The 12,732-nt window shown below is 38.0% G+C and overlaps 3 protein-coding genes across 3 annotated transcripts in view; 1 reads left to right on the forward strand and 2 right to left on the reverse strand.

Annotated features, from left to right (window-relative positions):
• pop5 (POP5 homolog, ribonuclease P/MRP subunit) overlaps positions 1-7,873 on the reverse strand; it is a 270,905-nt gene extending 263,032 nt beyond the window's left edge. Inside the window, exon 1 of the mRNA XM_051921256.1 lies at positions 7,868-7,873. The gene's annotated coding sequence lies outside the window, so the exon portion shown is untranslated. The remainder of the gene's footprint in view (positions 1-7,867) is intronic.
• rsph14 (radial spoke head 14 homolog) overlaps positions 1-12,732 on the forward strand; it is a 140,217-nt gene that overhangs the window by 34,629 nt on the left and 92,856 nt on the right. The gene's annotated exons all lie outside the window — the stretch shown is intronic.
• Positions 1-12,732, reverse strand: part of gnaz (guanine nucleotide binding protein (G protein), alpha z polypeptide) — a 79,406-nt gene that overhangs the window by 3,974 nt on the left and 62,700 nt on the right. The window lies entirely within an intron of this gene.

Raw genomic sequence — 12,732 nt, forward strand, 5'->3', positions numbered from 1 at the left:
ACCATTCAGGATGGCGAGTGGCCAGTTGTTGGGTAATTTTACACACCGCTCTATTAATTTACACCATTCTATAATTAGGGATAAACCTGACTTGGGATTGTGGGAGGAGACTGGAGTCCCACAGGAGCCTCAAGTTAACATCGATAATACATACGTTTGAGGCTTGAATTTGGGGTCAGTTGCTGTATAGAAGTGATCCTCTATGAGAATTTTTACTTTGATAATGCATTTGTGGGTAAAAATCTGGAAAGTAAGCAACATTTTTGCAACTTACAAAATGAATAAATTCTCTGTATAGTTTTGCATTCCAAAGTTCGTTACCATATCTTTGTGTAAATTTTACATATTTGTTCATCCATCTTTGAATCTGCTAATTTCAGTTCGAGGTTGCAGTGGTACCATAACCAACCAGCCTTCAGCAGGGTACCAGGCCATCACAGAATAGACTCGTACACTCAATTCAACTTATAAGGTTCCAATTTAGTTTTATAACAAACCAAACATGCACATTTTTGGGATGTGGGAAAAATACCATACCACCTGGTGACACGCCTGTACAAACACAAACACGGGGAATGTGCAAATTCCACTCAGTGTAGTAGTTTTCCCAGGATTCAGCTCTGGTACTATGGAGTTGTGAAGCAGCAGTGATTTAGTAAACTACTGTCTGTGTCAAAGAGGACAACATAATGTTGTAGATTCTTTCAAATTTTGCCTTTTTATTTTAGATATTTTTACATTATTTTTTATGTTCCTGCCACATTGACACATATGTAGCATTGCCACCTTACATCCATTGAATGTTGGCAAATTGGTTGCCTTCTATTTAAAATTTGCTAGTCCTGTCCTTTCCTTCAGGTACACCATTTTCCTGTAACACTCCAAAGAGATGCAAGCAAATAGCTTGTACAGGCCATGTACAAATGAATGTAAGTGTTTGTTTAATTATGTCCTAGAGTGAATGGATTTAAATCCCACGGTTTGTATCAGTTTTGGTTCCTACTCTTTCTGGGGTAGACTCAGGCTACCTATGATTATATATTGGAACAAGTGATCTCAGAAAATGGATGAATGGTATTTAGTAGTTTGTAAAGCAGCAGGTGGAATAAACCTGCTTGAACCTTGAAATGTGGGTATATAGTGGAAATACCATTAAGTGGTTTGCAAAGTGGTGGAGCAGGGTGTAATGTGGCTCTATTTTCTGTTCCCACAAGGTGGGCTTCTGGAAAGGTAGAGGACTAAACCACTTTGGTGTGAGAAAGATGGGTCAGGAAAACAAGGAGAGGTCTCTGGCAACTGGTTTGAATCACACGGTGTAGTCTTTGCTTCCGTGATTTAAGCCAGTGGTAATCCCATCTATTTTTTTGTACTCAATGCTTAGTACTTAAGATACAATACCTAATGGTTGGCATGTTGGGAAATTGGTAAAAGGTCTAGTTATATTTGCCATCCCATTAGGTTATAGCATTAATTACAAGAGAAAGCTATGGGCAATGACAGGCTGACCAAAATTGGACTTACAGTAGGTGCCTGGCCCATGAATATAGCATCTTGAGTCATAGTTGCAGCGACTAGTAAACACCACAAAGTGCTTCTATGTGGTGATCATGTAGTTTTAAGGGGTTAATCCTGACGTTGAAACTGAGCCCCAGATGTTATTTAGAATATCCACCCTTCTCAGGGCAATCTGACATGAGGATGACATCTTTCATATAGAAAGGGTGGTAAACCATACACTGTAGGCAAAAGAAAAAGGATAACTGAGAGTGTAGGAAATTTGTGTACAGAATAGGAGAATGCATTGTAGTGTGGTCAAAAGTGGGCTTGCATGTTTTAAGCATCTCTGAACAAGATATGGCCATATTGACATCATGTCTGTTTGTGTGTGTTTCTTTGGCTTGCGTAGGTCATGAACAAATTAACAGATCACAGACAAATTTGGCTGTGTTCTTACAATCCTAGGTCCCTAGGGTGCTATTGATTTTTGAAATGAATTTCTAATTTTCAGCTTACACAAAAAAATAATACCTCAAGTGACCTAATAGTTGCTTTTTTAAAGAATGTTTCAAATAAAAGAGTATAAATTTCAGTGAAACATTTCTTGGTGGTTTCTAACTGTTTCTGGGGTGCCATCACTTGATTTTTTTTTCCCCTGGAGAAATGTTTGTTAGTCTGTCGCGCTGGAAGTTGATTAATCAGTGAAATGTTTGAAGTGATTGGGAATAAAAACATTTACATCATTTTTGGAGATTATCAACTGTTTATGAACGATCAAAAACATCATCAACTCGCCTTTAAGAAGGCCTGACATATTAATTCATTGTTACCTGAAAAATATTCTAAGCCATGTTCTCTTAACAGACGTTTGTAACATGTTTATTTATGTCTGTTGTGTGAGCACAGATGTTGGCTTTCTTAGTTTTAAATTCATACCATGAAGCATACAAGAGCAATCAGACCCTAGGAAAAGCTAATTGACCCCCTGGATGAGATTTTGTATGTTGCTCCTAAACAGTCAGGAACTACCTTAAATGAGAATAATGCCCAAAAACCAAGCCAGACAGACATAATATGAATGGAAAGTGAAAATCCATGAGCTGGCCAAAGTGTATGTTTTTGTTTTTATATTTTTCTAATTAGCTCACATACCAAAGTTAATCTGCATTAGGACAATTAATATGCTTTAAGCACAAAGATAAAAGCTGAATCTGTCCACAGAAATATGCTTTTTCCCCTTTGGTTTGATGTTCCTCACAATTTCAGCAGGTGTACTTGCCCTTTTATATTTACCTTTAAGCCAGTTACTTGAAGTTGCTTTTTTGTTTCAAAGTTGGGGGGAGATGATTCTGTTAATGGTTTCATAAATATGTTGGACCAAAAAATGCTGATTCTGCCGTGTCTCTAAAGTTTGTTTATTGACATCTAAGATATCAAGACAGCGAGAGGTCTGGCCAATTTAATATGGGATAGGAATTTACAAAATAGATTCCTGTGTGTATTAAATATGGCTTCCAACTTAAATCAATTATTGCTATACTTTAAGTTATGTTTATTTTAAGAAATGTACAGTATGCCACATGAATATGGGAATTATTACTCAGTCTTGGCCTTTGTAAAATCACCAAGTAGTATGAAATGAAATGTTAACAAGAAACAAGGCCTTACAAACACATCAGATATATCAGAGGCCCTTAACTCAAAAGTGGGACGTGGGGTTTCAATTGGACTCCGTGTCCAGGCTTCATCAAAGTGAAGTGTGTGTCATAAAGGTAAACATTCTTCTGAGGTCTGTGTTTTCTAGGAGATATGCAAGTCTCTGAAAAAAATTATGGAAAAAGGATTTGACTCTGGAAATATGTTGTGTGTTTGTCTACTGATTTTGACATTGTATTTTGATTATTTTACATTTGTTTTATTCACGATATTTATAATTATTGCATTGCATATAGACTTGTGCTTACTAGCAAAATATTGAACTGAAAAACAGAGGCTTAAGAAATCTTGGTGCTTGATTTCGGGTGAGTGGACCAGAAAGAGAAGAGAGAGCCTGGAACACTTGAAATCAAGCTGCACTCTCATCAGCTCAGAAATTGATTCACAAATCATCATGATGTGTACAGCATACAAGCCAGAGAGTAATACACTTGGGCTTCTTGTGCTAAAGGGAAAACAATTATTATAGTGGTGAAGTTAGAAGAATGTAATTGCAGCCTAGTAAGATTATTGTAATAATAAAGTAAGAGTAATAAGTAGCAATTGTGTATACATGTTTCTACTTGGATTTAGATATTTATAATGTTGTATCACCTCTGTTTATATTATTGGATTCTGCTTTTGCTTTTCACTTTTAGCTCTCTTAATATTGCATACATGTGTACAAGGTCTGCGGTGGGCTGGCGCCCTGCCCGAGGTTTGTTTCCTGCCTTGTGCCCTGTGTTGGCTGGGATTGGCTCCAGCAGACCCCTGTGACCCTGTAGTTAGGATATAGTGGGTTGGATAATGGATGGATGTACAAGGTCAGCTTACACTTTTTGATAATATTCTGCCTCACAACAAAAACAATTTATTTCTTATATAGCCCAGACTCACGCAAGGAATGCCTCAGTGGACTTTAACTGTCCCTGTTTTTTTGACAGCCCCCCAGTCTTGACCTTCTAAGAAAACAAGGAAAAATAATCCCAAAAAACACCTTATAGGGAAAAAAGGAAGAAATCTTGGGAAGGGCAATTAAGAGAAAGAGACAGATGGGGAGAGAGGGAGAGAGACCCCCTTCCAGGCAGGTAGGGCAAGCAATGGGTGTTAAAAAATGGGGTAAACACAATACACAAAATAAATTACAAGTAATTCTCTTCACAGAGCTAGATGGGAAATCTATCATTACCACCACAGAAATACAATATAATAGTTTAAAATGCTTTGTTCTTGCACAGTTCTCCTTACCAAGCGCAGAGCAAGGAAAAAAAAGAACAGTTCTTTACTTTTATTGACTTTTCAATCTCTATTTCTATCTTGGGTCTTGGTTTTTATTGTTTTAGATGTTAAGATATTTCAAAAATGAAAATAAAAATGAATAACACTTACAAAATGGCAGAAAACTAGGCAGACTAATCCCAAACACATTACCAACAGTTGACTGAATTTATTTTTTTCTGCCACAGGTAATAAATATGGGCAGTGCTTAAGTTATGATATCAGTGAAGACAAATACAAAATAGACATCATGTGCTGAAAGTGAATGTTCTGGAGGACATTTGTATCGTTTCTTACTGTTTTTGGCTGTGCAAATACAAAAAGATGTTGGGCAGATATCAGTGTGCTTGTCTGTTCATGTGCTCATTCGGCAGCAGATGATTGTGGACTATTGCGGTCTCTGTGCAGACACCATAGCACCAGCTGGCCCACAAGATCTCAATGTGCAAATAATCAACAGAATGTGATCCCAGCAGGTAGAGGTAGGTGTGGGTACTGGAAGTTGCAACACGGGGAATGGCACACTGTTAGTAATCACTGGTGGGTTAAATGGCTCACTGCAGGGCTCACTCAATAAGTCCATGGTGAGGATCGAATCTCTAACCACCAAATGCTTCAGCCAGATTGCTTTTTAATGCAAAAGACATACACTCATTAATGAGAAGAATGGACAACCAAAGGAAAATGTGATGACAACTAGGCATAATCAGTGTCATTGAACAGACCTGCAAAGTACATTTTGAAAATGTGACAAGGCATTGAATAGAAGCAGGGGGTTTTATACTTATTTTTGATCATTTCATTTCTAGCGCTGCAGCACACCGCTCAAAGGCTTAAATGTATTCATGGATTTTGTGGAAAAAATTTCCAGCTTGTTTCAAGAGAAATATAATAAATATTTATGTAGCAATTGCTGTCTATCTCAGGTGCAATAATTTTCTATTGCAGGCTTGAAGCTTGAAAAAATAAAGCAATTCTCAGTAGCTGTGGCTGATGGATGAGCCCAATATTCCGGAGTCATTACAGCCTATGGAATGAGTGTGTAAACTTCAGTATCAGTGGTGAAATTGCTTTGGGGAAAGTATGTTTTTTATTGGAGTAGCATGTAGAAAGTAGAAGGTGTTGCAGATGTAGGAAGGTGTGTCGAGAGCTGCCTCCCTTTCTGATTTTATTAAGAAGGCACACTATCATTGACAAGAATGTTTATACAAAGTTTTTGAGGAATTGTACACTATGTGGGATTACATCACAGCAGGTGAAGCAAAGTTTAAAAGGACTGAGATGAGTTTGATCAGATAGGTGACAGAGCTTTACAGAGGGAGTGAAAGGAGTGTAGAGATGAGAAGGATGGAGGGACGTGGAGGTAAGTCACATGGTGAAGAGGAGCAGGCTGTGGTGTTTTGGACATCTGGAGCAAACATAATAGCTTAAGAGTTATCATGTGATGGAGGTGTGGGAGATGAGGCTGACACAGGAGTAATGCGTCTCACCCCTGAAGATGTCCGGGGTGTCAAAGGTGAAGATGCAAGTGTAGAGTCTGAGAAAACCATGATGATGAATAATACAATGATGATGGTTATGATAATAGTGGGTTATTACTACCTATAGCAGTGCCTTCAAGTATGCTAATGGTTTTAGATAATTTTATATTGCAAGTGACCAAGGTTTGTCTTATGACACTTATTTTTGCACTCCTTTCCATTTTGCAGTTCTAATATTAACATTTTATAAATATACAGTTCTTCACCAGGTTGTCCCTTACTTAGTTCCACCTACACGTAGATATTTTTTCACCCTTTCTAGAACAGCACAGCCTTTCTCATCATCTTTTCTCGTTTCCTACATTCCTCTACTAACCCCATGTCTACGTCACTTCTTATTTTAGGCACTTGCCTCATGTAGATACTTGATTTTTTTCAGCACAGATGAGTAATTTGGCTTGGAGTAATCTGGGGCTTCTGCATATGCTTTTGGTAGTGTCACACTATCTGCTCTACCCTGGCTACGTTGGTGCTGGCCAAGAAATCCAATGATATTTGAATTTTGATTGTCAACCACAAAGTATTTAAGTACTGAATATGGAAACTACTCTAACAGACAATGGTTTTAAATGTATCCACCTGTCTGTCAATTTTCTCAATCTGCTTCTTCCATTATGAGGATCATGGGTGAATTCATTTACTGTATATATACAGTAAATAAATAGTTTACTTTATGTGAGACAACTCTACAATGAATTGGCCCCAGTGTGGGTGTGTATATGTATGTGCCCTGCGTTTTACTGGAGCTCTGTGCATGGCAATCTTTGTCAGTTCTGCTGGGATCAGCCCAACCGCCCATGACTCTCAATTGGATTATGTGGGTTTGAGAATGTATGTATGAATGTGGATGTAGTCAGCTATGCTGATTCCAACTGCTGTAGTTATTAAAGTTTTGGTTTTTTTTAATTTAATTAAAAATAAATACAACAGCTGACATAACAACAACATCAACACTCCCCCACTTTCACAATCCTGTCCAAACATTCTGACCAGAGGGAAAACAGACAATTACACATTTACATGGTTACATTTACAGAAAAGAAATGATTCATCTTTAAGCCCTCTGAGGAAAAGCTAGTTAAAGATATAGTTGTTCCTATTTTGCTATGACAAATACCCTGTACGATGTGTTAATCAGCAGTACACCATAACTGTAAAAGAAGATGCACTTCTAGATGGTTGTTTGCTTTTTTGGAGGAAGCAGTTTGCATTTTGTTTCTGCTTTGTTCTGGAAAAATAAGCTTTCACATTTTTTAGAAATCACCAAGGTGCTTGTGTGGCAATCAAGAGTCCCAGATTTGAAAAATAGATACACTGTAAATTTTAGAATGTTTCAGATCTTATCCCAACTTCCACAGTTCTCAACATGATTCTGAGCTACACCCCATGATCAATTTACGTAAAGTCACGTCACTTTTGTTTCAAACATCTCCCAAAGTCAGCTCCTCTGTGAAGCCATCTTCTGAATGTTGCCGCCACCGTATATGTCAGCCCACTATCGTACATTGTCTGTTCTAGTCTTTTATTTAAAGTAATTTATGAACTTGCTTGGATAGTGCTAAGTCCTTGGTGTATGTCATCATGGCAGGAGAGGGATAACCTGAGATGAGTATGAGGTGAGACTCCTTGATCCCTAAAACTGGCTGAAATGTAACTTCAGTGTCAGCACAAAAACTGACAAAGTTGGCACTTGCTATTGCAGCTTCTGTATTGGCAAAATGGACATGTGAACAGACACGCAACTTTAGGATTTGAGCCCAAGTGAGTCTTAAACCCACAGATAAAGTATTATAGGTAATAAATAATGAGTACATTTTGTTGCTTACATGTGCCATATTTTGATGTACGGTATTTATTGTATGTGTAGCTTACATTTATGGACATGTAAAAAAGTATTTAACTTGCAATAGGTTGAACTGTCAGCCTTCAGAAACGCAGTTTTAAGCCAGATAAAGGTAAAAGTCAAGTGCAAAATCTTTCTTATAATCAAGAACTCGCTAGAATGTTCTGGATAAAGAAAGCAAAGCAGGGCAAAAAAGGGACACACAGAGCATCTGCACAGTGGCGTAGGAAGGCAGGTGCAGTGGGTGCAGCCCGCACTGGGTACCAGTTCTGAGGGGGTGACAAAAAATTGCCGGTTTTGTATTAATGCGACTTTTTGTTACATAAAATAACATGTCAAATAATTTACAAGGGCTTTAACAATCCCTAATTGCAGCAAATTGCGGGTGAACGATGTGATGCTGTAATGATTTAGTATTATTGTGTGGTGCGTGGGGGGAGGGGGTGTTCTGTCTCGTTTCTTTTGAACTGTGCTGGTGCTCAAGTAAACAAACAACCGGTCCTTTGACTCATTGTCTCATCCCTTCCACAAATATATCATCGCCCCAAGTCGTTCTGTGCAACAAGATGATATTTTTAACCCGAACATCATAATAATATAGTTGGCGCAAAACGTTTTAGACAGTGGGGTGGGTAGGTATTGTCCACTCTAGAACCGACCATAAAGTAAACAAGTTTACTTTAGGATCGTTCTACGAGCGAACGGACAATATCTCCCTCCCCATCCCACTATCATAAGGCTCCTATATATACGAGCCGGGACACACAATGAAATCATGTGTTACAATTCTGGTTAATTGGCGATTTGGCATAATCTTGCTGGCATGCTTTCTGCAGATGGTATCCTTACAGAAATTCCAAGCCGCCAAAGTTCCAAAAGAAGAGTCTCTTGGTTGGACTTCCTTAAGATTCTTAGAGTTTGTGGTTGAATATGAACTTTTAGACTCTGTTCCCAATCTCACTTTAGCATTAAGATTTTTCTTAACTTTATGTGTTTCTCTTGCATCATGTAAGTGGAGTTTTTCGAAACTCAAACTAATTAAGAATTATCTCAGATCCACTATGAACCAAGCACGACTGTCTAGCTTAGTGTAGCTGAAGGTATCGATTCTGATGATACAATTTCAAAATTTGCAGAACAAAAAGTTAGAAAGAAGAGATTATAAGTATCATGTTAAAGTACAGTTTGTTGGATTAGAGCCTAGAGAACGAAACTTGTAAACAATTGAGTTTTCATTAAATTGTATTATAATAATAATAAAGTTATGCACTAGGTACTATCACTATGAAAAAAGATTTATTACATTGTACATTAAACTGGCTTATTAATAAAAAGGCATTTTACTTTTTTTTTAATTCATAAAAAATAGTTTACAAAATAATTAACATTATGCCCTCTCTACTTAACCAATTGAATAAAAAAATTGCTTTCTGAATAAATTTTATTTTACAGTATATTTTGGTAGACATAGGGGTGACAAGTGTAAACTCCGCACTGGGTGCCACCAGACCTTGCTACGCCACTGCATCTGCATTGGGCTAATTCTAGGAACTATATTTTAACAAGATGACATGAAGAAGAAGAGCCATTACAAACCGCTGCAGTCTGAATTGAATATACTTTTAGGACCTCATAAACTGAGTCAAAACTACATGGTAGCTCTTGGTTTATTATTGCTGTCTCAAAGCTTCAGGTCCTTGGATTCACGTTCTTCCCGTGTCCGCATGGGATTACACTGGCTGATGTAGTTTCTTCCACATTCTGAGCACAAGCTTACTAAGAGCAACTCTAAATTTGAGTGAGCCCAGCATCCTGACCAGAGTTTGTTCCTGCCTTGTGATTTGCACTGCCTGCTTACTGTGTTCTTGTAATGGAAAAAGTTGGCTCAGAAACTGGAATGACTGATGGATAATCCAAATTAAATTCTTGTCTGCTCACGTAATGAAACTTTATAGCGTACGGCTGGCTTGGAACTGCTGAAATTTGGACCAATGTCTGCATATTATATTTCTGCACATGCATGATATTTCTCTATTATGTTGCAAAACTTGGTTTGGTGCTTGTGTTCCATTTCTTTTTTCAAAATGTATTTTCAGTTATCGTATAGTGTTTAATATTCATTGAATTAAACAGAATACTTAGATAAATATGGCAGAATGTTAAAACTCTGCCAGATCTGTGCAGTAGTTAATCTAGTGGCCTGTCTGGGATTAAGGCATTTTTATGTAGAACTTTTAAGTCATTGTTCTCTTTCACATTTTTGGTTTCCCTATTAAAAGGATGAACTACTAGAATTTTATCCTTTTTTTAGAGAAGTATGACTCCTACCTTTTATTGTTTTTCAGTCTTTTTAACAGAAACAGTCAACAAGTAGCTTTCTACTCTCCTCTCAGTCTTTTGCACAGAGTTGCATTGGCTGCCCATACTCTACTCCTTTTTTCTGTTTATATTTTTATCTTGACTTCCTCCTCACATTACATTTGCCACCTGCACATAATCTGCCTGAAGACATATGTGATTTCTGTGGTGAGCACCCAATCTCAGAGAGCTGACACATTTTCATTAAATTCTGCATGTATCAATTTGCCTAATGATGCTGCACCAAGTGCTCTCTGTCATGCTGTGAAACACAGTAAAGATCCTGACATTTGGTATGTGCTGTTTAGAATGATCTATCAGTCCGTCTCTATTTTATATAGCTCCTTTCACTGATACACTAAATGAAGGCTTGTTAGAAATAAAACCTGCAGCAATATTACATGTCCAAATCATAAACACATATAAATTATCAGACACAAGTAAAAATCTGCAAAAGTTAAAAAGGAACCGAATGGACATTGGGCTAAGTAAGAAAAAAGTTAATTGGCAAATCGGTCAGCAACTCTCCCATTGCCATGCATTAGCGACTGAGGCACTTCACCTTGTAATATAAATGCTATGGGTAAAGCCAGAAATTGGGTAAACTTATTACATTACCAAAAGCTAAACCTAAAATTACCTGGGCAAAGTTAGAAAGTCATATTCTATTCCAGCTTTACCCAGGCCTCTTGGGTAATGCTAGGTTTACCGACTTTTCAGGCTTCACCTATACCATATACAATAAAGCAAGAAATGCTGTACTTTGTAAGTGAAAGTAGGAATTGTTCATTGTAAGCAAAAAAATTGTCATCTTGTACACTTTATCTTGATGTGATGAAGGGACCTTGGCATGCCCCCAATACAGTAAATGCTTTTGTTTTGAACTTCAGCCTTCATTTCTCTAAATTAAAGAAAAACTCATCATCATTCTCTGCAGTTAACCTTCACCAGAGAGAATTCATGTTTCTTCCCCTGTCCTTCATGGGTTATAATGTGCAGTCATTTGCAAAAGATCTATTTTATTCCTGGTTTCCCATTTGGACTACTAATATATTGTCAGTTTTCTATTTTATAAAGTGCCTGATGTGAAAGATGCTATATCATCTGAATATTGTCTGATTCTTTTACCTATATAATGTGATAGTTTAGATAGATAGATAGATAGATAGATAGATAGATAGATAGATAGATAGATAGATAGATAGATAGATAGATAGATAGATAGATAGATAGATAGATAGATAGATAGATAGATAGATAGATAGATAGATAGATACTTTAATAATCCCAATGGGAAATTCACAAACAGAAAAACAGAACAGAAAAGCACAAGTTAATAATCTTCCTGTCATTATAACAGATTTTCTGCCTTGTTTAGCGCATATTCTTGGTGACATTTGCTTGAAATTAAGAATAACAGCCTTTTTCTGAACCTACTTTCCTCAAAATAGTTTCATATGGAGTGGCATATCCTGCCAGTAACAGGTGTACAGTACAAAGACCCCTGGAGACCATGCACTCAAATCAAATCACACAGTGTGATTAACCTGACACCATTTCAATGCTTGTGAAGAATATTCTCAAATATGGTTAAATCTGGCACATTCCACACAGAAGGCACCTTTTAAGCAATTAAAACAGGGTCCAAGCAATGTGGGATTGGCAACACTAACCAATGTCTTACTTTACCACCGTCAATTTATTTGCTTGTTTCTTTTTTAATCTTTGATTAAATTTATTAAAAGCTTGCAACATTCCATGCAATCAAGACCAACTTAACAAAGCTAAATTGAATTCAACCCCACCCAGTGCTTACATGGTTGTTGTTTGTGTATAGCTTGTATGTTTTCCCTTATACTTCAGTTTTCTTCTTATTTCCCTAAAGAATGGAAGTGTCAACTTAATTGAAAAGTCTAAACTGGCCCTTTGTGTTTATGCATGTGGGTGTGAGCACGAGAAGGCCCTGTGAAGGACTGTAGTTCTGTTCATGGTTGACACCTGTCTTGGGCCCCATGCTGCTGGGATATGCACCATCCACAATCCATCCATCCATTATCCAACCCGCTGAATCCTAACACAGGGTCACGGGGGTCTGCTGGAGCCAATCCCAGCCAACACAGGGCAGGAACCAATCCTGGGCAGGGTGCCAACCCACCGCAGGACACACTCAAACCCACCCACACACCAAGCACACACTAGGGCCAATTTAGAATCTCCAGTCCACCTAACCTGCATGTCTTTGGACTGTGGGAGGAAACCGGAGCGCCCGGAGGAAACCCACGCAGACACGGGGAGAACATGCAAACTCCACGCAGGGAGGACCCGGGAAGCGAACCCAGGTCCCCAGATCTCCCAACTGCGAGGCAGCAGCGCTACCCATTGCGCCACCGTGCCATCCACAATGCAGTTTGTTATTAGTGTATGGTGGACATGACAGCTTACACTCGTTATAGTGTGTGTAATTGGTTCAAGAAACCTAACCTGAAAAATGAAAGGACCAAATACAGTAGTTTATAACGC

The sequence above is a fragment of the Erpetoichthys calabaricus genome, chromosome 18 (genome assembly GCF_900747795.2).
Source record: "Erpetoichthys calabaricus chromosome 18, fErpCal1.3, whole genome shotgun sequence".
In the NCBI taxonomy this organism is placed as follows: domain Eukaryota; kingdom Metazoa; phylum Chordata; class Cladistia; order Polypteriformes; family Polypteridae; genus Erpetoichthys; species Erpetoichthys calabaricus.